The sequence below is a fragment of the Ambystoma mexicanum genome, chromosome 1q (genome assembly GCF_040938575.1).
Source record: "Ambystoma mexicanum isolate Mex_15411 chromosome 1q, UKY_AmexF1_1, whole genome shotgun sequence".
NCBI lineage: Eukaryota > Metazoa > Chordata > Amphibia > Caudata > Ambystomatidae > Ambystoma > Ambystoma mexicanum.
The window spans coordinates 1,178,472,956-1,178,496,615 of record NC_090922.1 but is presented as its reverse complement, the minus strand read 5'-3'; positions in this window follow the sequence as shown (position 1 = coordinate 1,178,496,615).

The window sequence follows — 23,660 nt, the reverse complement described above, 5'->3', positions numbered from 1 at the left end:
AAGTAGTGTGCCTTACACATGAAAGCAGGATGGGCTAACTCTCTTCAGTTCAGGGTGAGCCCTTGTATTAGTGTAATGGCTCTAGTGCGCACTAACTAGCAGCTGTGTGGTGCCTTCCACTGGAACTCAAAATGCGCCTCTGCTCAGTACTGTATGGCATCAAATCACTTGCTTCACCGTGCGCATTAACCAGCAGCTGTGTGGTAGATTGTTCCTTTAGAAATCTACATGCGCCTGTATAACGTGCTATACGGTGGCCTTTCCTCAGAACAGCCGCGCTTCTCCCGCTTCTCCCCTTCCTTCAATTCTTCCGCGTACGGGTCGCGAACACCCTGGCAGATGCCGCGTATTGCCGCAACACCGTCCCAGGTGCCAGCGATAGCTTTCCCCACGCAACGATGCTGGGGAAACGACAGGCGGGACGCGAGGGCCTACAGCCTCGTGAACGTTCCAACAGCGGAGCGGAGCGGGGCTCGATTTCGAGGGGAATCAGGGCCTGCGGGCTCACAGGGCCAGGCGGCACACTTACTTGGTACACGGCTGCCGGACTTAGTGGCCGCTCGACGCTGGGACGGAGCGGAGCGGCCAGCACACCGTGTGACTGACTTCAGTTCAGTTCAGACTGCCGCTACCACGCCAGGGCACGGCGGAGCGGCAGTGTCTTCAGGATCCTTGCTGGGGGTCTTCAACATCCCATCCTCGTTGCCATTGTTGCGAAGACATCGACAGGCACAGGTAGGTCTTCAGATATAAGTTTATTTAGGTTAAATAGGGAAAAGACCCCCAGCATCAACATGGGCCCCCTAAAAATACACAGAGCAAGATTAACTGACAAACTTAGAACATTGAGAGTAGCGCAGTCCATTGCACTCTATGCCTCATCAGAACCAGAGGCATATAACATTCCATTCCGCCCAGCTTTATTATGCTAGGTAGCTTAGGCTGCTATGTGAGCAGCAACATCATAACAAATTGTCAGGATGCTTCTCTTTGGGGGTTGTTGCTTTCTTATGGACAAAAACCCTTCTACTACTGCTTCTGTGAAAACATCTTGTGTCACAGTAGGCTACTACTTCAAAAAACTTGAATGTAACATCCACTGACAGTTTTATACACCACTACAGTTCAGTTACGTCTGCTACAACATACAACTTAAGGATAATCAGGCAATTAAACTCATCTATTCAACCTCTACAGGTAGGCAAGGCACTCTTTCGTCCTATGCTCCAAGAAAAGGGCAGCCTCTTTGCCTCTTGTGTCTGCTTTACTGCCCCAAGTATAACCTGCTTCTGTTTCAAGACTGACTCTCTCTCAAGGTAAACAAGTCGCATAGACTATAACACTTTAAGCAGTGCAACTCACGAACTTGGCACAGTTTCTGGAACAGTCTACTTACCACCAGTGGGTCCTCCGGGATAGACTTTATTCATCATCACGCGCTCTTGGGTCATCTTCATGCGCTCTTGGGTCATCTTCATACCTAGGGAGAGAAAGGACAATTCATGGTTATGGACAATAATCATTGGGGAAAATAAATTAACACAAAGGATACGGACAATAATCATACTAATAAACCTACCTTCAAGACAGACTGGTCGCAGCCGGTCTGTTCCTCCACACCCAGGACCAGTGACGCAACTAGGTCCACCCACAGCGCCCCTGCTGAAGGAAAGCAGGACGGAGAGCCCATCATTACATCAAAACAGGTGAGTTTGGATGGGAAAACTCTTGCGCACTACATTCTGACACAAAAGGGTCGAGGGTAATCACAGCACCACCACGCTATTCTCACTGCCTCTCATCTTCTCTCAGGACCAGTACCAACGCCCCGGATCCTCGATACCAGTGCAGTTGGGGGAGAGAAGCGATCCAAGGGAGTCAGCTCCTGGGAGGGCTTCAACCGTGGCCCAACGTCCCTGCAGAGACCAGGTGAGCCTAACAGTACATAAAGCCTCTCCGAATCTCTGCCTGGGCGTATGAATACTTCAGAGACTGACCAGTTGGCCCAATTGCTGGGGGAACTACAGGCTGAAGTGCATGCTTCCAGACAAGAAACACATTCCTTAAGAAAGGATCTCATTGTTGCCCGAGAACGAACCAACGAACTGGCAAGACAGGTGCTTCAAACTCATGCTGGGCAGGTTCTGCTACCTGGAATCATGGCAACCCCTTTGCCAACTTCACCACCAGTTCAAGTGGTACTCCCAACGGCTGTACCATTGGCTCCACCTGAATGGTTTACCGGCAACCACAACAAATATGCCATATTTATGAATCAGTGCCGTCTGCACTTTTTGTGCCGTCCAGGTGCATTCCCGAATGATAGTTCCAGGGTGGCTTTTGTACTTTCGTATCTAGGAGGCAGCGAGGTGGACTGGTCGATACCTTTGGTCAATCAGGATGACCCTGTACTTCACAATTTTGGGGAGTTCCAACAGGAATAGGAAAAGTTGTTTGCAAGACACACCCAAGGACAGGCTCTGGATTACGAACTGTTGTCACTAAGACAGGGAAATCACGATTTACTGACATATGTAGCCACATTTAATCGCCTCATTGCACAAACCAATTGGCCTGAAGAAAAAAGAACCACATTATTTTACCAAGGACTACGTGGGGGGCTAAAGGACGTGCTAGCCCAATTGGTCAATTCTCCAGTACGCTGTGCAGAGTGTATTAACCTAACGCTGCAACTGGATCATAGATTACAAGACCGAAAAGTGGATTGCACAACTGAAGGAAGGTCAATCTATATGCGACCCAGGGACAATCTAGTCAAGACCCATGAAATCACTGAGCCCATGCATATCGGGAGGTTACGTGCCCCTGTATCTAAGGAAGAGAGAGAGAAAAGGAGGCAGCTACAACTTTGCTTATATTGTGGCAAGGCAGGACATTTTCTTCGAGATTGCCCAATGAAACCACCCAAGAAAACTGTAGGTGCAACAGATAATCTTGATAATGAGCAAGACAAGGTTCCAGAAAACTCCAGTGCCCGACAAGGGTAAGGGTCCCCTTCTCGAACGAAAAGAAGAAAGTAGTTCAGACCTCACATCTAGTCATTCCGGTACTCTTAGTCCACCACCAGCAACCATCAAGGGTACACGCCTTGGAGGCATATATCGACAGTGGAGCAGTAGGTATCTATATTGATCATGGTCTAGCCGCACAAATAGGCCTCCCTCTTCGGCATAAAACACAGGCGAAAAACGTGACTGCAGTGGACGGCTCTCAACTATCCTCTGGACCAGTAACGCAACACACCGAAAAAGTTATGCTGAGGCTTATCCGCGAACAGCAACATGGCTTTCCTTCATGGAAACGCAAAAATTAAAAATGCTAAATGGTTCATCAACAAAAGACTCTCCAGCTGCTCCAACTTGGATCCGCGATAAGAGCTTTTCAGTGATAGGTTACGTGTTAATTTTGAATAATGCAAACAGATATATAGACTCTTTCGAAATAATATCTCCTACTGTCATGCGCCCAACATGGAAACTATGGCAATGCTGGAAACACTGGTAACACTTTCCTTTTCCCCTCTGTTACAGCCGTGGTCTATTCTTCCACCAACATGGCCGTTGGTATAAGAGTGGGGAGGATACTTCCTTCATTGCGTTGTATCCGTCTAACGGGGTGTTCGCCTTTCGTTGCTGTGTGCTTTTCGTGCTTGTCCCTTCTTTTTAACTTTTCAGGCCTTGTAATCCCTTTTTGGAATACTTTCACGGATACGCTCACTAGCGTCCTGTTTCCTTTCCTTCCATGGCATCTTTCTCTTGGGTCTTTCTAGCAGCGTTCTTTTACTACATTGATTCCCATTTCTTCTCTGTGCACTGAGGTAAGCTTTTGTGGATTTCTTGTTATTCCTTTTCTTACGCAGCTACCACATCTTTGGTAACCACTCTCTATACTTTTCTCTGTACTATTCCAAACTTCATTCGGAATTAGTTCTGCCTTACCTTTCATTTCGCGTGTCCTGCACATACTTCTTTCACCGTCTAGGTCTGTTTACATCTGTTCCGCCGTACTTTTCGTTTTGCCTGTCCTGCACATACTTCTTTCACCATCTGTGTCTGCTTACATCCGTTCTGCTTCACTCAAGTCTTCCTGAGGCATTACCTTTTTCTTGGAATTGACTTGGTCTCCCCTTATTGTCATTTCCATTTTCCATCTTGACAGTGCATATTCCTTTTGACTTCTATACTCAGTTTGCTAAAATTCCCGGCTCAGTTAGTACGTTCAGGACTATATAAGTTCCACTCTCATACAGGAAGTATACCCCTAACTCTAAAAGCCTACTCGTCCATCAAGACATTGTTATTGGAGATTCATGCCTTCTGCATCAACAGAGATTCTTCCAAGGATAAGAGGAGAAGGAAATACAAACATTCATCCAGGGTTTTCCAGTCTTCAAGGCTTTATCCCTGAATTTGTGGTTGGTTCCCTGGGGGTCCCCGGATCCAGGGTTTACTTCTGATCACAGTGGCCTCTGAGGGAGCTCGCCCATATCTTCACAAAAAGAAGGAAAGGAACCCTAAAGAGCTCAAAAGATCCAGGAGAAAAAAGGATTCAGAGGCCAAGTATAGCCCAGTGGAAGATCCAGGTGAGGAGGAAGGTCGGGAGGGTTCTAAAAAGCTTGAGAACTACGGCTAGTGACCATAACATTCTCGCTACCTTTGGAGTCTGCATGCCACTAGAGAGAGTGAATTCTATGAGCCACAATTAGAGATTAACAATGCTAGAAATTCATTGGAATCCCAGACTCTTAAAACAATTTACAAACAATTTAAAAGAAGGAAATAATCCGGAAATAATAACAGCTTTCAATAGCTGCATGGACATAATCCAGCTTCTCACTGAATATTCGCAACCAGAAGCCAATTCTAAATATAAGCACAAGTATGCTAATCATTAGCAGGTTAAAGACCTAAAAACATCTTATCGCCAAGCAATGAGGAGCTTATCTCCAATCACACTAAAGGCAGAACAAAGTAATATTAGTACCCGACACAAAAACAGCATCAAACAAATCAAAGCAATAAAAAAGCAACAAGAAGGTGAGAAAATGCTACAAGCACATATGACCCAAGTCCACAGTGGCAATATGGAGTATAATTAATGATTTGCATCCAAAGGCAAACAAATCGACTCTTCTTAATTCAATAACAGAAGAAACCTGGATATCACATTTTGAAAAACCTTTAGCAAGTAATACATCTGAGTCAATCTCATTATTTAGCGATACCCCTGATCTGTCAAAATTCGTATTTGACTCTTTAGATATTGAGATGTTAATACAAAAATTGAGCAGCTCAAGAGCACCGGGCCCTGATAATCTATCACATTTTATCATTAAGAAAAACCCAGAAGCTTGGGCAGTAGCACTCGAATTAATTTTTTAAAAAGTTATTGCAACTGGAAAATACCCAATTCCTGGAAAGAAGCCATTATTATACCAATCCTCAAAAAGGCGATAGAAATCTAACAAAATATTACAGGTCAATTGCCCTTCTCGATGTTCCGGGAAAGTTTTTTGCAAAACTTCTTAGAGATTTTTTACAATTGCTTGTCCAAGAAAAATTACTAGACATTAATCAATCAGGCTTTGTAGAAGGTGTCGGAACTGCATTAAATTTAATAATTTTATCAGCACTAAAAAAACAGTGAATACAACGAAAACAACCTATATACATGGCCATGATTGATTTTAAACAAGCTTTCGATTCAATCCCACGTGTGATTCTATGGGAGAGACTTACAAGAAACAAATGTCCGCCACACGTTAAGTATCTAATACAACAATTTTATACTGAAACATCCATTAAAGTGAAATTGACTACAACGGGTATTCTATCAAAATCGGTTTTAACAAATACTGGATTAAAACAGGGCTGCCCATTGGCGTCCATTCTTTTAAACTTTTTTATTAACAATATTCAACTTGCTTTTAACTCATTCAGATCATTCCCTCCAAAACTAGGGAACACGGAAATTTCATATTTGTTGTATGCAGATGATCTCATTATAATGGATAGGACTCCCATTGGCCTACAAAGAAAATTAAGCACCCTGAGCACATACGTGATTGAAAATAATCTCATCATAAACACACAAAAATCAAACATACTCATTTTCCAACAGCGTGCAAAAAAGGCAGTTCATGCTTTTAATTGGCAGCTCTCAAATAGTGAGTTAATCCCAATTCATCAATAGAAATACTTGGGAGTGAACATCAACTCCCATTACGCAGATCTACCATATAAGGTGGGAATAGACACAAGAAAGAAACTTCTAGCAATCCAGGGAAAGGCCTTACAAAAGAAATTTGGAAAATTCACAATAACACCAGCTAGAAACTTCTATTTACCAAACTTTGTTCCCATAATCACGTATGGCAGTCACACAAAAATTAACCCTGAAATATTCAATTGGGACCGAGTGGAAGGGATTTATTGGAAACACATAAATCCATGCTGATAGCAATAATCAGATATGAGCTTGGTTTAATCTCATTATATACAACGATAATCTGGTCTATGCTATCGGTATACAGAAAGTCTATGCGGGCAACAGGCAACTCTCAAAATCTCTTTCCAATTGTGAAAAATGTCATAGAAACACCTGGAGAGGGACCGCTGTGTCAATGGTAAGACATCTGCATAAATTCATTGATTAAAGCTGATATTAATCTTTCCCTGTTAATGGAAAACCTGAATAAGCAAAAAGTAAACTATGGAGCTGGGATTGGATCTCAACAAGAGAAAAATGTAATACCTATGAGGCCTTTAAGGTGGGAGTTTTCCTAGACAAAAAAATGGAACACAATTCCCAGCTATTTAAGCAAATTTCCTGACAGGGGCTTCGCAGGTGACTTCGTAAGACTTCACATGAATTTAACCCTGACTAAAATAATGATTGCAAAATACAGTAAGAACACTACCAAAGATCTTGTCTGCAGGTTTTGTGACGATATTAACTTTAATGAAACATTGCAACATTTGATTGCTGAATGTCCCAAGTCAATTGAAATCAGAAAGAGATATTTGCACAAACACTTTTTAAATCAAGAGCTTCTTACAAATGAAGAGTTGTGGGAAAAGATCTTTGGTGCGAACAAAGTATCACTGATCATCGACATTGTACAACTCATCAAGGAGCTGAAACTAGAACCTGTTGTGAGTGTGATTAATAACGCAGAATGACTCTTCATGTGACTAGTTCATAAAACAGCAAAATGTGTGAGGTTCACTAAATGTAAAAGAGTCTAACAATCGATAAGCTAAGATAATCATTAGAACGCAAAAGATATAAAGTCAAACCCAAAAGAAGAACTGTTATAGTATTTTAAGAGCAAAAATGTTTTACTTTCCTTTTTTCTGTTTTAGAAATATGATCTGTAATTCTAAGCTATTATGAATAATATACGAACAGGACTCTAATGTACAAAAAAATTTAAAAAAATGTATTCCCCAAGATCTGTATATCCCTGTACATTTAGACAAAGATTGTTATTATGAAATTAAGAAAAGTCTGTATCATATTGAAAAGGTTTATTCTTCAACCAAAACAATTTTCTAAACTAAAAAAAACAAAAAAACTGTCTAACAAAATGGAGAATTTATGCAATGAAGTGCCCGTGTAATCTGTTGTACATAGGAAAAAGTAAGCGTGAGATCAGTCAACGTATCTGTGAACACAGATCCTGCCTAAAGAACTCAATAGAGGAGAAACCTATGGTGGCTCATTTTGTGAAGTTGAAACATAAATACACCGAGCTCTGCTGGTTCATTATCCGTCACAGTCAGTGCAAAGGCCAGAGGGGGAGACCGAGACCTGGCCTTGAGAAAACTTGAACAGAAATGGATCCACCATCTAGACACAGTCAAAAACGGACTCAATGTATCCATAGAGTGGAATTTGTTTTTCTAAAAATACCAAAGCATCTATGAAATGACTTCTTAGAAAAAATACAATCAGCTAATTAGACACCCCATACGTAGAAGTGCAACCTAAACTTAGCCCATACTAGACTAAGGAGCGGGTCCCCAGGCAAATAATTATAAAAAACATATACAAAGTGTGATGTATAATATCTGTCTCATTTATGAAAAGTGTTTCAACCAACACATGGACACCGGCACCAAATTCTATGGTTTTGCAAATATTGCACAAACTTTGGGCCTCATTAGGAACCTGGCGGAATGGGTTTAATAGCGCCGGAAAAGTAAATTCTGAGGAAATGTGAATAACACTATTTACCATAAGATGATATGGGCTGAAATATGTTATAGATACAGAGCATGTGACAACCCCTAATAATGAGTGTCACCATGTGTTACAGATTAAACAAGATGACAGCAACCTGAGTCATACAAAGCACAATATTCGAGCCATTGTATACACGCACGCATGGCACCCGAAAATAAACACAGATCCGAGACACAAAAGCAATAAGCACAGGTATGTAGAACACACACTTTTTTAATGAATTCCCACCCATATGTAGATACACCTAGTTCACATTTTTTAAATTTGTTTGATCTCTAGATATATTGCCTAACCAAGAAAAGGTTTGGATGAGCTAGACATCAATCAGTGCCCCCTCCTTCATAACAGCCCTGAAGAAAGCATATGAACAACAAACTACATCAACAGAACAGTTTTTGTTTTATGCTGGAAACACGAAATGTGTCGACTTGATATGTGTATTGTTATGAGAGCTACACTTTAAGTCACTCAATACTAACCCTCTCCCTGTGTTATTGAAATACCGCAGTTTCATTATATGATTGTACAATATGATGAATGGATGTGGGCACCAAGCAAATTGTTTGTTTAGCTTGGTGAAATATGCAAAACATGTGAATAACACGAAGTAGGTTTTTAAAAAAAATTGTGTGGAAAAAATAAAGTAAACTATTGTGTTATAAAACAGTGGTGATCTACTGAATGAAAATACAGATCAAATTCTAGAATCTGTCAAATGTGTTGTGAAAGACACCTGTAAGTTTCTAGAGGGAGGGGTAGCCTGGGTCCTTCCAGTATTACACCCTGCTAGTTACCCTCATGACACAGACCCCCCTACAACAGCAAAAAAGGGTCCCCCCACCTCTTTTGTAAACCTACCATACAGCAGGCCATGAATAGGTCGAGGAGGATGATCAGAGTAGGGTGTTTCATTTCCAAAGTTCTGAAGATGCTTTTTCTCTATGGCTTGAGGGGCATCATACTATCGAGGTGGGTTACATAGTCATCCAAGACTCAGTAATCGTGCCATATTTGTCTTTATGTTTGAGGCATTTTCATATGGTTGTGAGAGCTTTGGTGCATCTGAGCAGGAGATTAATAAAGTCCAGCTGGGCATCAAATTGTTCTTCTTCATCAAAAGGTTGGAGTATTGACTGTGCATTTTGAGTGGGACCCACTGCATGAGTACTTCCCAGGGGCCCTGTGTGGCAGGGTAGAAGGCTTATTTTGGGCAGCTCAGGCATTCCCCACATGCTGGTCTAGGAACGGGGTTCCTGGATTTAGTCTTGGAGCCAAGATGGAAGGATTTTTGGACCATTTACTGTGAAGGACATGTGGTGGGACAAAGCTCTAGTCAGGATTGTGAAGCATTTCATTACAGTAGTTTTAGGCAGACTAATTTGCAGGCCCTTATCATAGCAGCTGGCGCTGTTAAAGTCTTGCTTAGCTAAGCTTTTCCCACCACTTAGCCGAATGCCATAAAATTCTGTTTGTGGTGGAAGTGGAGAAAACTAAGTTAAGCATGTGTTGCCACTTATTAATATATTGGGAGGAAAGAAGCATATCAGAGGTTATAATGCCAGTTTTTGGGCAAATGCAATGGACCACAAAGACACTTTATGGGTGCTCTTTTAAGATTTTGACTTTTTTGCCCATTTCTTGCCATGCATTGCAGAGTAGATTATATGACTCCTCTTACTTCCCAATGCTTACTTTCACCTCTAGGTCTCTGCATCCTCAACCATGGGTCACCCCATTCATGTGCTCTCTTTGCACAGACATGTGCCAGCTGCTGTGCAAATGGAGGTGCACCCACTCGCTTGAGGACCTACAACTCTACCTCTCTGCCCTGAACTCTTTCAAGTCCACTCTTGATAGACGAAAAGGAAATTCTACCTAACCCTCACTCCATTCATCCTCACCGTCTACAGGGCAACCTAAACACACTCGTCCTAAGTCTATGACTATTGTTAGGCAGAGTTATATGCAGTACCCTTTTGGAAAACACACACTATTAAGACTACAAGTGACAGTACAAATTCACCTTGGTACAAGCATGTACTACACATTGGTACCCGGCGAGGGTGCAATCAGAATGAAAGAGCCATTCTGATTGGCCCTCGCCGAGTCGTTACCAGGCCGGGAATCCCTCCATCGGGATTCCACGGCTTTTGTCCCCGGCCGGGGGCATGGCAGCCCCTCAGCCAATGAGGAGGCTCGAAGCAGGGCCATCCCCGTTCCGAGCCTCCCCAAGCCGGGGAGGCTACCTTCGCCCCCACTGGGACAGAGGTAAGGCTTTTTTTTTATTTTCCTTCCCTCGCTCCTCCCACCTCCCTGCCCTCCCCACCCCACTTACCTTCTACGCTTTGGTCCCCGGCGGGGGACGATGAAAGCCTCCAGCCATGTGAAGACTCAGAGCGGGGCCATCCCGCTCCGAGCCTCCACACGGCTGGAGACTTCCATCGTCCCCCGCCGGGGACACAGGTACGTTTTTATTTTTTTATTATTTTTTCCCTTTCCCCTCCGTTCTGTCCTCCCAACCCCGCTTACCTCCTTTTTTATGGGAGCGGACGCGCTGGAAAAGCTTCTGTTTGTTCTGTTTTTTTTTCTTCCCCGAAACGGAGCTGCATTTTGGGAAAAAAAATAAAGCTTTTAGTGCCCCGGTCACACAGTTTTTGTGGGCCGGGATACTATTAGCTATATGCCCCTGGCGGCGGAGGCAATAACGACTCTGGTAATGCCCCGGGGCCTTCATTAAGGCCCTCGCTTCACTCAGGGCCTATAACTATGGGCCCCGTGGCATTACCTGAGTCGGTAATGCCCCCGCCGCTCGGGGCATATTGCTTAAGTAAAGAGGTAGCGATGACTGAGCAGCTAGACTTATCTCAAGAGTAAGTGAGCAGCATCAATAGTTTCAAAATGGACAGTAATTACTATGTTTCAAACAAACACTGACTCAAGGTTTCTGAGTAAAAGAATATACATTTATTTACACATCAATTGTAAAACATTTCACTAAAGTAAAGCAGTTGAAAAATCACGTTACTAATACAATACACAGTACCCAATAGATTCTGGACAAGTTAGGCTCAAAATGAAGTGTGAGCAAAATGGCACTCCAGCAATTTAAAAGGGAGTGAAAGACAAAGTTGGGCAAGAATTGAACAACACCAACAGGTAAGTAAGCAGGGCAGTCTAGAAAAAGGAACTACAGTGAGGAAATCAGATTCAAGGGACCTTTCCCAAAGACAATGGAACAGAGTCTTTGCCCAAGATCGCACAGTTCAGGGTATTTCACGGTTAAGTCTTTGCCAAGAGTTCAGAATGAACTTGGTCAGACGAAAAGTTAGTTTAAAGAGTGGAGAAGGACAAGCCCTCGGATTGGCGAAAGGTTTCACACACTTTCACCGCGGCTGGATCAATTAAACAACCGGATTTGAACAGTACCTTAAATGAAGAGGAAGGCTGTAGCTGAGGCGGACGTTCCTGGCAGGTCCTGCAGGCTCACGGTTCCTGAAGCGACTGTCAGACTGACACAAAGTAGGAAGACTGGAGGGTCCTGCACTGCCCAGGGAAGAAACCAGCAGCAGAGCAAAGCAAAGAATAAAAGGTGTGCTCCTTAAAACGCAAGCAGGGTCCGTTCCTCCTGGCTATCTAGTTCACTGTAGCTCTGTACAGCAAATTCGACCAGAGAAGGAAAGCCTGATGAGCAGTTTGATAAACTGGTTGTTCCCACCAGCTCAAGGGGAGAAGATTCCTTGAAGATCTTCCCTGTCATTGTAGTATGAAGATTCGGATCGGCAGCAGGGCTTCACCGAGCGGTTCAGTCATTGTGGGGGTCCTCTTCTGTCAGCTCCTCTTCGGTTCTTTCGTTCTAGTGGCGACCCTGCCTTTCCCGACCCAGAGACCTGCTTTTTATGCAGTTCTCCCCCATTCACACAGCCTGTCTGTCAATCACACAGGAGGGTGGCTGTCCTACCTGAACAGTCACCACAGCCAATCAGATTAGAGTGCGACATGGGTCTCCAAGGAGACACTGTGCAGGGAGTCCTAACCCCTCCCTCAAATCCCATCCCCCCCAGACATACAGGCACCTAAGAAGGAATTCTGTGTAGAAGCCCGCGAAAGGACGGTGAAACCTGGTTTGGCGCACAGAGAAAAACCCGAGAAAGACTTTTACAAAAAGAAATGATGAATAAACCCAGCAGGTACCGTATAAATATGTATATGGTCTAGCGGGTTTAAGTTCGAGGCTACCAAGATAGACTAAAACGATACCAGGGCTATTTAAGATAACCCTGGTAGGAAAAATAGGTTAGTTACCACTGCCACCAGCCAAGTCTTAATGAAAAGGGAGTGAAACAATGTTCCCAGAGAAACTGACAAAAAGGGATAAGTATTAACCCTTTCCAGCACTCTATGTAAGATAGTTTGTATTGGGTCTGTGAGTTTTAAAAGAGACTAATAAAGTCAATGGCAACTTTACATGTTCTAGGCAGTAGTCAGCCCCAGAAAATGGTATTGGGGTTGGGAAGCCAAAAAAACAATCCTGTGTCACTGCACTGCACTCAAGGTAAAAAGATGATGCCTATGGAGTAGGTGAGGCTCCACAGTCTATGAACACAAAAAATGTTAAACACACACAGCAAAACACATGTAAGAGTGGGAAAAAAGGCTCACACTCTTACCAGGTGAAAAAATAAATCCTAGAAATCCAGCAAAGCTGCTGAGGGACTCAGTAGGTAAGGGAAATTAGCCATTCTGGAGAATTCTCCCTAACAACTATCAATTTTACTCTCACAGCCAATCACCTAGCTGAGTACTTCGCTGCAAATATTTCCATAATTGGAGATCCGCTGTTGACCTTCCTCACACTCCCTCTTCCTACATTCTATGCTCCTCCTACTCATCTTGTGCCTCTATCTCCCACTTTAGTCAAACTAATACTGATGAAGTGCTATTTCTACTGATGAAGGCTAACCCCACTTGGCCCCATAAGACCCTCTTGTTCCTCAGCTAGTCAAATCTATTGCCCCTATAGTAGGCTCTCACCTTGCAGAACTCTTCAACCTGCCCTTCTACTCTGCTTGCTTTCCCTCTACTTTCAAATCAGCCACAGTCATCCCTCTCTTAGTAAAGCAAGGGGTCGACCGGAAACTTTCGCCCTGTGTCTCTCCTTCCTCACTACTCTAAAGAGCTTGGAAGCATTGAGTGTGACCGTATTACCATTTCCGTAGACATCCACAATCCTCGAGACGCCCTAAAAGCAGGTTTCCCCTCCTGTCACTCTCTCATGAATGAGTCCAATATGAGCAGCCAGTAATGCGAGAGGGATAACTGCTTGTACCTTTCTCAAGTTTAGACATTTTATTATAGTTAAGATAAACACACCTTCCTTGTCCTACTCTATCAGAGAGTTCCCTACCTAGTTTAAATGCTAAAGGGAACACTCCTAACATAGAGAAACTGTTCATCACAATAAACAACAAAAAATTCAAAAGTAAACAATGAAAAAAATATAAAGCAATAACCAATAAATATACCCTATATAGATGACCTTCACCTATCCAGGGTAAATACCTTCCCCTCGACTTCAAAGTCAACTTCAAGAAAATGTTCAAAGGAAAAGAAAAGTCTTGAACAATAGTTCATCAAACAAAAATCCACTGGTAATAGTTCTTCAGCTTTAAGGTTTTCCTCGTCTTCCTGCTTCAGACAAGTTGTTGATATGTTGTCTTTTTTTTCTCTCTCTCTCATGTGCGCATTGAGGCCTCTGGGTTAGTGGCGCAATCCAAGAACTCAAATAGATAGATAGTTGAAAAGATCCCCTTCCAATTCCAGCCAAGAAAATAGCAACAATGGTAATCCTGGATATCCTTTTTCCATTTTTTTTGGTTGACACAGTTCAGTTAAAGGGTTAACACTATCTTCTTATACAACTCTACACTTGATTAGGACCTCTGAAGTACATTTGATATAATTGTCAGGATGCTTCTCTTTGGGGGTTGTTGCTTTCTTATGGACAACCACCCTTCTACTACTGCTACTGTGAAAACATCTTGTGTCACAGTAGGCTACTACTTCAAAAAACTTGACTGCAACATCCACTGACAGTTTTATTCACCACTACAGTTCAGTTACGTCTGCTACAACATACAACTTAAGGATCATCAGGCAATTAAACTCAACTATTCAACCTCTACAGGTAGGCAAGGCACTCTTTCGTCCTATGCTCCAAGAAAAGGGCAGCCTCTTTGCCTCTTCTGTCTGCTTTACTGCCACAAGTATAACCTGCTTCTGTTTCAAGACTGACTCTCTCTCAACATCCAAACAAAACTGCAATTATCCGTGGATAAGTGCATACCCTCCTATTATTAATTTGTGCAATTCATGCGTAAAAACGCTGCATAATCCCTTCCAAGACAGCAACCCTATTTAAAGGGGTATATGTTTTAGACACAAGACAGCATGTCAGAATTCATTTATTTTAAGTTTATTTGATCATATTTTAATCATAAAAAACATTTACAAGAGAACATATCAAATACATTAATAACACATCTATAAAAACCAGTTGTCAAGAACACATATTTTATCACACCAACAAAAAAAGCTTGCATCTCATATATCATTCCTCACATACTCTTTCATCCACATACATACAAAAAAACGCCACTCGTACTTGTGCAAAAAATGCAATCCTGATAATTTTGTTCTGTAACTCAACATCCCATCCATTCGGGTTAGTATCTTAATTGCTCAAAAAGTTCCTAATTAACAATATTTTAAAAGTAAAACGCTGGGTAAATGTTCCAAAGTGGTTACTCATGGACATATATTGAGTCCCACATTTTGTCTGTGTAGACCCAAGTTAAAGCCAACTCTGGGAGGAGTAGGCTCTATGGTGTTGTCGACTCGAGTTTCAGGCTGCCAGAACGGTCTGTACAATTTCCTTCTGGTGGACCTCATCAGGACATAAACATTACAAACAAAAACACAATTTATAAGAGAATTCAAGTTGATGTGAATTGAATTTTTGTTCAATTTTCAAAAGCTAGTTTCTTTCGCTTCACAAGATGTCGAATTTCAGTGGACCAAAGTATGTCTCTTGGAAAGCTGCTTCCAAAGTGTGGTGGCTTCAAATCTAGTTTCTTCATGTATTATTGGCAGGACCCAGCCAAGGCTAAAGTTCCTCCCCGGTTGTGATGTTAATGTGACTTTTTCCACCAAAGTGTTGTTTTCTCCCCGCCAGATAAATTACAGGTCAGTAAGTTCAAGAGCTTTAAGCCAACAACACGTGGTCCCTGTCTTCTTCACCAAAGAAACACTAGATGTGAACAGTGTCTCCCACTCAAGGTGTCTGCAAACACTCGTGTGCTTGCTCATGTGTGGACCAGCCGTCTGGAATTTAGGTCCCTTTATGCACCACTGCTGTTAAATACTCAACTTCAGCAGTCTTCAGCATTACACATTATTCTTGTAATTTTCTATTCAAGCAAGCAGTACCATTCCCCAGCTTTGTTCACCCCTTCTGGGTTCCAGTAATTACCCTGAGGCTGCCACTTTTCCAGCCTCAGGTAACAATGCCACGCTTGTATAAGAGTACACTGGACCTTTAATACGTTTTCTAGATCAGATGGATAGATCCAAATAGGGCTTGTTCCACTTTGGAAGGGGTTAGACCGGGTGTATGCTTGTTCTTCTAGTCAGTACAACAACTTCTGAATTGATAAGGTAATTGTTCTATAAGGTTCAGTCTTCAAAGGAAATACAGATTTCGGTATATGAGACAGATTTTCAACCTTTAAGGATTGCGAATGTTTGCATTTCCATATAATATCATGGAGACAGTTTCAATCTCCTTTCGGGAAATACTTTTCACCACATGGAACCTCTGTTTGATGCTGCTTTCACTTGTAACACTTAGGAAAGTTACTGTTATTCTTCTGAGATGGGTTTCAGCAAGCGTTCCCTCTTAAATTAGGGACACACAACCACTCCGGTAACAGCCAATGATTCAACAATGTAAAATATTAACTTCTCTTTCTACTCGAACACTATTGCTCTCACTAATAGTGCACATGCCACATTTCCATTGTCAAAGAGAATTTCTAAAATGATGAATAGTTTATACTCCCTTGTAAACTTGAGCGAGTGACTTTGGAACTGGTAACTGGCTCCGGAAACACCACCGTTGTGGGCCACTTCTCTCTCCCGACTTCTTCAACTGCTTCAGGCACTCTTGAGACCCACACCCTTCTGCAGCATGGATGTCTGTGGTCTGGCCATGCCAATGGGAAGTCTCTGTCACTCCTCAATCCCTCAGCTTGCCTTCTGCTATGGGCCTCAGCTTTTTCAGCACAGTCACATCTATGCCATCACAGCTACTCGACACAGATGGGGAAAACTCCACTCTCCAAACTTCTTCCTCAGTGCAGCCACGGCAATGCAGAGTTTGAGACCACAGGACACTCTCAGAGCTTGCAGGTGAAATATGCTGTATCCATGAACCAGCAACCTTTCTCTGATCACACTTCCTCGTGAATTGTCAGCCTTGTGCTCTTTTACCACTACTCCTACTGCCAGCCTTCCAACTCCCGCTCAAGCTCCTTCCTTGGCAGTCTTTTATGCCTCACAGGTTGGGCAAATGGCTTCAGGTGTGAGCCATTTGTTTCCATTGCCTGACCCTGCCAAAGGCTATTAGACTTAATTACCTTGTGGAATCAGAAGAATACAATATTAAGGCTTTTGCACCATGCAAAAGGAAAATACACCGACACGGGCTTGTAAAGATTCCCAGAATCTTTATTACAAAACTGAACAGTTATAAAACAAAATACACAAATAGCTATTTGGCCGTCAATACATCACAGAGACCACCAGCAGGGTTCAATGTGAGCAGTGAGCAGGATTTGCTAGCTGGAGATCGGCGTATTTATACATTTTCGTTATAACGATGTCCAGCCTCTTTCAAGTTAATCATGTACTGGGCTAGGGTCACGCCAGGTTCGTTCCTAATTTACATATCTCGTGCATGCAGTATACTTTTCAATACATTTACTAACAGACATTATTATTATCTAAGTTTATCTTTACACATTACTTTTATACAGATTCAAACAAATGTTTTGCATGTCGTATTTGGATAGCGTTATTGTTCTTGTATACTTGTAGGTTAACATCGCTGATTCAAGTAATCCCCTGATCCCGAGGTCAACAAAGGACAAGGTCTACATGACCCTAACATGTAGCCTGAAGGCAGGTTGGACATTAACTCTCCTACAGAGGTTGAAGAGGTTAAGGCAAGAACAAGAGCACACGAGGTGGCCATTTTAGACGACAGGGTGACTTTGTACAATAAACTAAAATGGCGGCTCTAACCTAAAATGAAGGCTTGATTCACTTAAGGTCATGACCTTGTAATACGAATTTCCTCGCAAAGCGACTGGGCATAGGCCAGCATATACAATGAGGACGAAACAATATTATATCAGTTCTAAAAAACCCTCCTTTTGGCCTTTGCCAAGTGCTAAACTACCTTCAATCATTTTGTGATTAACTCCATATTTCAATGTCTACACACCCCGAATCACCATAGTTTCTTTCAACACATACTCTTTGGAAACCTTATCTGGGGCGTATAATTTATGCCCTAATACACTTGTTGCTTGTGCGCAACACCCCCCTAATACTGAACATATACCAGGGAGACACTGTATACAACAACAAAGAAATAGAAAACTTCCCAAGATAATCAGCAGGGCCGAAAACAAATTCCATCCCCACGACCGTAGGAGGTCCCAAAACCATGCACTAAGTTCCCAGTTTCCCTCAGGAACATGCACTTCTGAACTAAGAACATGTAGATTTTGGATAGCCCTAAAGATCGTTGGAGAAGAGACTGGTACGTAAACGCAGCAAGCGGACCCCACTAATTTACATACTCCTCCACGCTCAGCCAGAATGACATCTAATGCCATCCGGTTCTGAAGAGCCACTAATCTTACCGCTTTCTGTTCTAACGTCATATTATAGAGTATGTCAGTGGTCCGGTTGATGGTTCTCTCCAATACTCTCGCTAGTCCCCTGATATCTTCTGAATTCGTAATTTGCCCAAAAAACGGCACAAAGGATTTCATCATGTCCCCTAGAATTTGTGCTGAAGTATCCCCTTTCACACCTCGTCGTGGACGAGTTTTCGAAATTTCTGCAGTACTGGCAATAAATTCCCCAGGTAATAGAATCCCTAAATAACAGGTTCCTTGCCAATCCCTGGGCAACCATGGAAACAGCACATTACCGCAAACAAAATAGACAGGTTCGCCTACGTACAGAGGTCTGTTCTCGCTAGTCAAATTTGCAATGTTGACGCACTTTCTAAAATTACCCATTGACCGTGTTCCATTCCTCTGTATGCAGAAGGATACTGAATCGGGGCTATGATTAACAGAATAAGATGGAGGCGTGGCATCCTTATTGCCTGTAGGAGCCTTTTTGAAAGAGATGAAGGACTGAAAAGGACGTGACAATCTATCAGAGGGTTTAACAGAAGCAACGTACGGTTAACTCCTATTTGCAAACAGCGAGGATCCCAGGGGCATCAAAACACGTTTTTCAAAACTTTTCAAATTTGTACCATCAAAATTCCCTGAGATGCTGCCATTCCATCGGCCAAAGAATAGTGCTCTAAGAGAAGCGTAACAGGCAGTTGTCAAAGGTAGGGGATGAATATACCAACCTAGCCCCTTATCCCCATGTTGCGGTAGATGTGAACAGATCCAGCAATTGGTTCTATTTAAAATTGCATGAGTGGCATTCATGATTAACAAAAGGGTATTATTCTGATAGTTCCGTCTATGCGAAGAATCTCTAGGCGATAAAGTATGCAATTGCACGGAAGGAGTGTGGATAACAGATACATTTTCAATAGGTAAAAAGTCCTCTAGCGGAAATGCTTCCTCCAGATACCATAACCCAAAACCAACATTTACTAAAAATACAGTTATTATTACAAAAAGGCAACAATACACTTTGAGGGTCCCATTGCATGCTTGACCATTGTCTCTGCTAGTCACATATTTATCTAAAAGTTTAGTACGAGCAGCAGTGGGTGCAGGCATTGTAGTCTTCAATCGAAAAAACACCAATTGTTCATTTGCTGGCGACTCCAGTCGCGCGTCTTCTTAATGTCTTTCCCACAACCCTTAGCCAACAGAATCCTCCCGTTCAGTCGGGCCAAAAGGCGAGCCCTCAAATTATTTTCCTCAATCGCACAGTCAGACCGTGCTGTACGCCTATTTCCTTGGACGTAAATTATATTTCACAATTTCTGGTGAGAACAAAGTGTCGTCACTTGCTACTGGAGGTTGCGAGTGAACGGAAATGGGATCAGAAAAGGATTGATCCGGAAGTTCCACTGTTGGCGAGTGTGGAGACAAGATGGCCGTTTTGTCTGGCCTTGCGAATTCTGGAACGGTCTCCGATACTCTCTTGTCGGTTGTTGCTGTTTCAGGCACATTAGTTACAGCAGTGGGAATGGATTCTGTATCGTATGGCACAGGCTACAGGATCCGTTTGGTGTACGTCGCATGGATCCAGTTCTTACGACCCGCTACCCGCACAGCAGTCTGGGTGACTAGCAGGACTTGGTAGGGTCCCCTCCACCGAGGTGCAAGGCAAGACGACCTCTCAGAAACTTTAGTGAGGATCCAGTCCCCCGGTTGTAGACTGTGACCAGGACCCTCGTATCGTACAGGTAATGCCTCTCGTACCTGGTGATAAATTGAAAACAGATTTTTAGTCAACTGGTTACAGTAATCTGAAAGAAGCACATTCTCTATATCCCGCAACAAACTGCTTTTTGGCAAACCCCAAATATTAGCAGGTCTCCCCATTACCACCTCAAAGGAAGAGAGCCCAGTCCTAGTTTGAGGGGTTGTCCTCATCGATAGCAACATGATCTGTAAGGCGTCTGGCCATTTTAACTTGGTGCCAGCACACGACTTAGCGAGCTTGTTCTTTATAATGCCGTTATGCCTTTCCACTAATCCGGCACTTTGGGCATGTCTGGCCGAATGGAACCGTTTATCAATCTGTAATCCTTTGCATATTTGTATGATTACAGCAGCGATAAAGTGTGGCCCATTATCCGACCAGATGACTCTCGGAAGCCCAAACCTAGGAAAAAACTCTTTCAACAGAGTTTTTGCCGTGGTTATGGCTGTTGCATCTCTAACTGGGAAGGCCTCAACCCACTTACTAAAGACTCAAATGACAACCAACAATATTTAAGATTGTTGCAATGTTCCATTTCAATAAAATCAAAGTGAATAACCTCAAACGGAACCGACGGTGGAGCGAAACCTCCTCTAGGAGTCGAGGTACCTTTTCCTACATTATCCTTGGACAAAACGCTCCACAGTTTTGAAAATCTTATCATTGGCCCATACACTTTGAAGCATTTTAGTCAATTTACACGCACAGACATGTGTCGAACCATGAGCCATAATAACCATCATTGTAATATAGGCGTCAGGGAGTAACCATTTTCCTTCAACATTGTCCACCCAACACCCATCATCATCTAGTCTTCCTGCACCCTCGACCCATCTCTTAGTTTCCTCTATAGTAGCATCTGCTTGAATGTCTTTTACAGAATCGATTCTTTCACCCAAAGTGCAAATATTTACAGTTTCTCTTACAGCATACATTTCTGAACTAAGATCAGTGGCAGTTTGTTTAGCTATCTGATCAGCGTAAGCATTCCCTTTTCCTACATCATCTGTAACCTTTTGATGTGCTGCACATTTTATGATAGCTAGCTGAACAGGGAGTGCGAGTGCCGAAAGTAATCATACTATTAAAGTGCCATGCTGAATTTTCATGCCATGCGAGGTCAAGAAACCTTGTTCTTTCCAAAGTCTACCGAAGTTGTGGACCACCCCAAAAGCATACTGACTATCGGTATATATATTTACTGTAAGCCCTTCAGAAAGTTCACAAGCTCGAGTTAACTCTATAATTTCTGCGGCCTGCGCGGAATTATACATAATTCTTTTGGTTTCCACAATCGTGCTTAAAGTAGTAACGGCATAAGCAGCCGTGGATGTACCATTCGGAAGTTTAAAACAAGAGCCATCACAAAATAGCTCTCCTTGTGGGCTATTCAAAGGCGTGTCTTTCAGATCGATTCTACCTTTAGTCTCTTGTTCTGTTGCATAAAGGCAATCGTGTGACGTTTCATCACCTTCAACAGTATCTTGCGGGACAGGTAATAGTTCAGCCGGATTTAATACACAACACCTCTGAATTTGAATGTGGGGGGCAAACAAGATTAGTTCATATCTTGTCAATCGTGCAGAAGTGAGGTGTTGCGTTTGAGTTCTATTCAATAAAATATCTACAGAGTGAGGTACCATTAGGGGTAACGCATGACCTAGGACCATTCCCTCACTCTGTTTTACAGACGCAGCAGCAACAGCTTTCAAACATCTCGGCAAAGCACATGCAACAGGATCAAGGGCAGATGAGAAATAGCTGCACGGCCTATTCTTCCCTCCATGTTCCTGCGTTAACACAGCCAAAGCACATCCATCACATTCATGCACATACAACACAAAGGCCTTGTCATAATTCAGAGTTCCTAAATCCGGCGCTGAACACAGCGCGGATTTGAGCAAATCAAATGCTGTCTGGTGTTCCAAAGTCCATGGCAATGGCAAAGAAATGCCCTTCTTTGTCAAGGCCAGCATTGGTTTAATCGTTAACGAAAAGTTAGGGATCCACAATCTACAGTAAGAAGCCATACCTATCAGGGCTATAACTTCCTTCTGCGTATTTGGGACAGACATGCCAGAAATAGTCTTTATTCGTTCAGGTGTCAACCGTCTTTCCTCCTTTGACAGGAGATAGCCTAAATAGGTAACCTCCTAACAACAATATTGGAATTTTATGAGTGAAGCTTTGTGGTCATGTTTCGCTAGATGACAAAGCAACAACACGGTACGTTCTTTACAGGCACTCTCAGAATCAGCAGCCAAGAGGAGATCATCTACATACTGTAGTAACTTGCAAGTAGTAGGCAACTCGAGAGTATTGAGCTGCTCTTTTAATGCCCTATTATAAATACTTGGACTCTCAGTGTACCCTTGTGGTACACAAGTGAATGTGAACGAGCGTCCACCTAGGGTAAACGCGAACAAATACCTGCTATCCTTGTGTATAGGAATACTGAAAAATGCGTTTTTAAGATCTACAACGCTAAAATGAGTGGCAGAAGCCGGAATCATGGTTAGTATCGTTGTAATATCAGGTAAAATAGGAAATTGAGGAGTTACAATTTTATTAATAGCGCGTAAATCAATTATAAACCGAAAGGGAATCCCATTATCACCTTTTTTGTATACTGGCAAAATGGGGCTGTTACATAGGCTACCCGTAATTTCCTCAATTACTCTACGATGTACAAAATCAGAAACTATACATTTCAAAGCCTGCTCGCCTTCAACTGAGATTTTATATTGCGGGATGCGAGGCAATTTTACTCAATGTTTCAGAATAATTTTAACAGGTTCAATTTGAAGAATGCCCACTTCATTATCATCAATTGCCCATAAGCATTCCGGAACATGACTGAATTCTGGCGGTAAAGGTCGAGTCAAAAACTGAGAGGCGAGTGATTGCTGAGGTGAAATTGTTAACCGAACTCCGTCCGGAGAACAATGTATTACTGCATGCAATGCCTTCAACAAATTTAACCCCAGCAAGTTCTCCCCACAGTTTGTGGTAAGTAGGAATGGACACTGCTCCGTAAAGGGACCCAGTGTTATCGGTACCGGCAAAGAGACCGGACAAACTACAGGTGTGTCTGAAAACCCTACAAAAACATTGGACTGCCCTGACAGGGGAATATTTGGAACCCGTGAATGGTCAATGGAACATGTCTGTGTTCCCGTATCTACTACTTTCTGATGAATGGGAATAGGCGTCGGTTCCAAATCCTGCTTCGGGCAATCCTAGCGAAACAGAATATTATCAGAAGGAAGTTCTTCAGAGAGGTACGCGGCAGAAGGGTGATCAAAAATGTTTCTATTATCCACATTCAAAACTAGCTTATCTTGTGAAGGAGGTTGCTGTGATTCTGGTGCAAACTGACCTCTGCCAGAGCCCCCTGCACCTGGGCGACCTCTGGATCGTCTACCCATGTTCCCAAATGACCTTTGCTGCAAGTTTGGACATTGTGTGCGCCAGTGGCCTTCCTGTCGACAATAGGCACACTGGTTAATGGTTACCCGAGCCAGGGGCGTACTTCCCTGTGGAAAGTACTGACCTCTAGATTGATTACCCCCTCTAGAGTTGCTAACAATCGGTTGTAATAGGACTTTTGTTTTCAGGTCACCCTTTTTTTTCTCAAG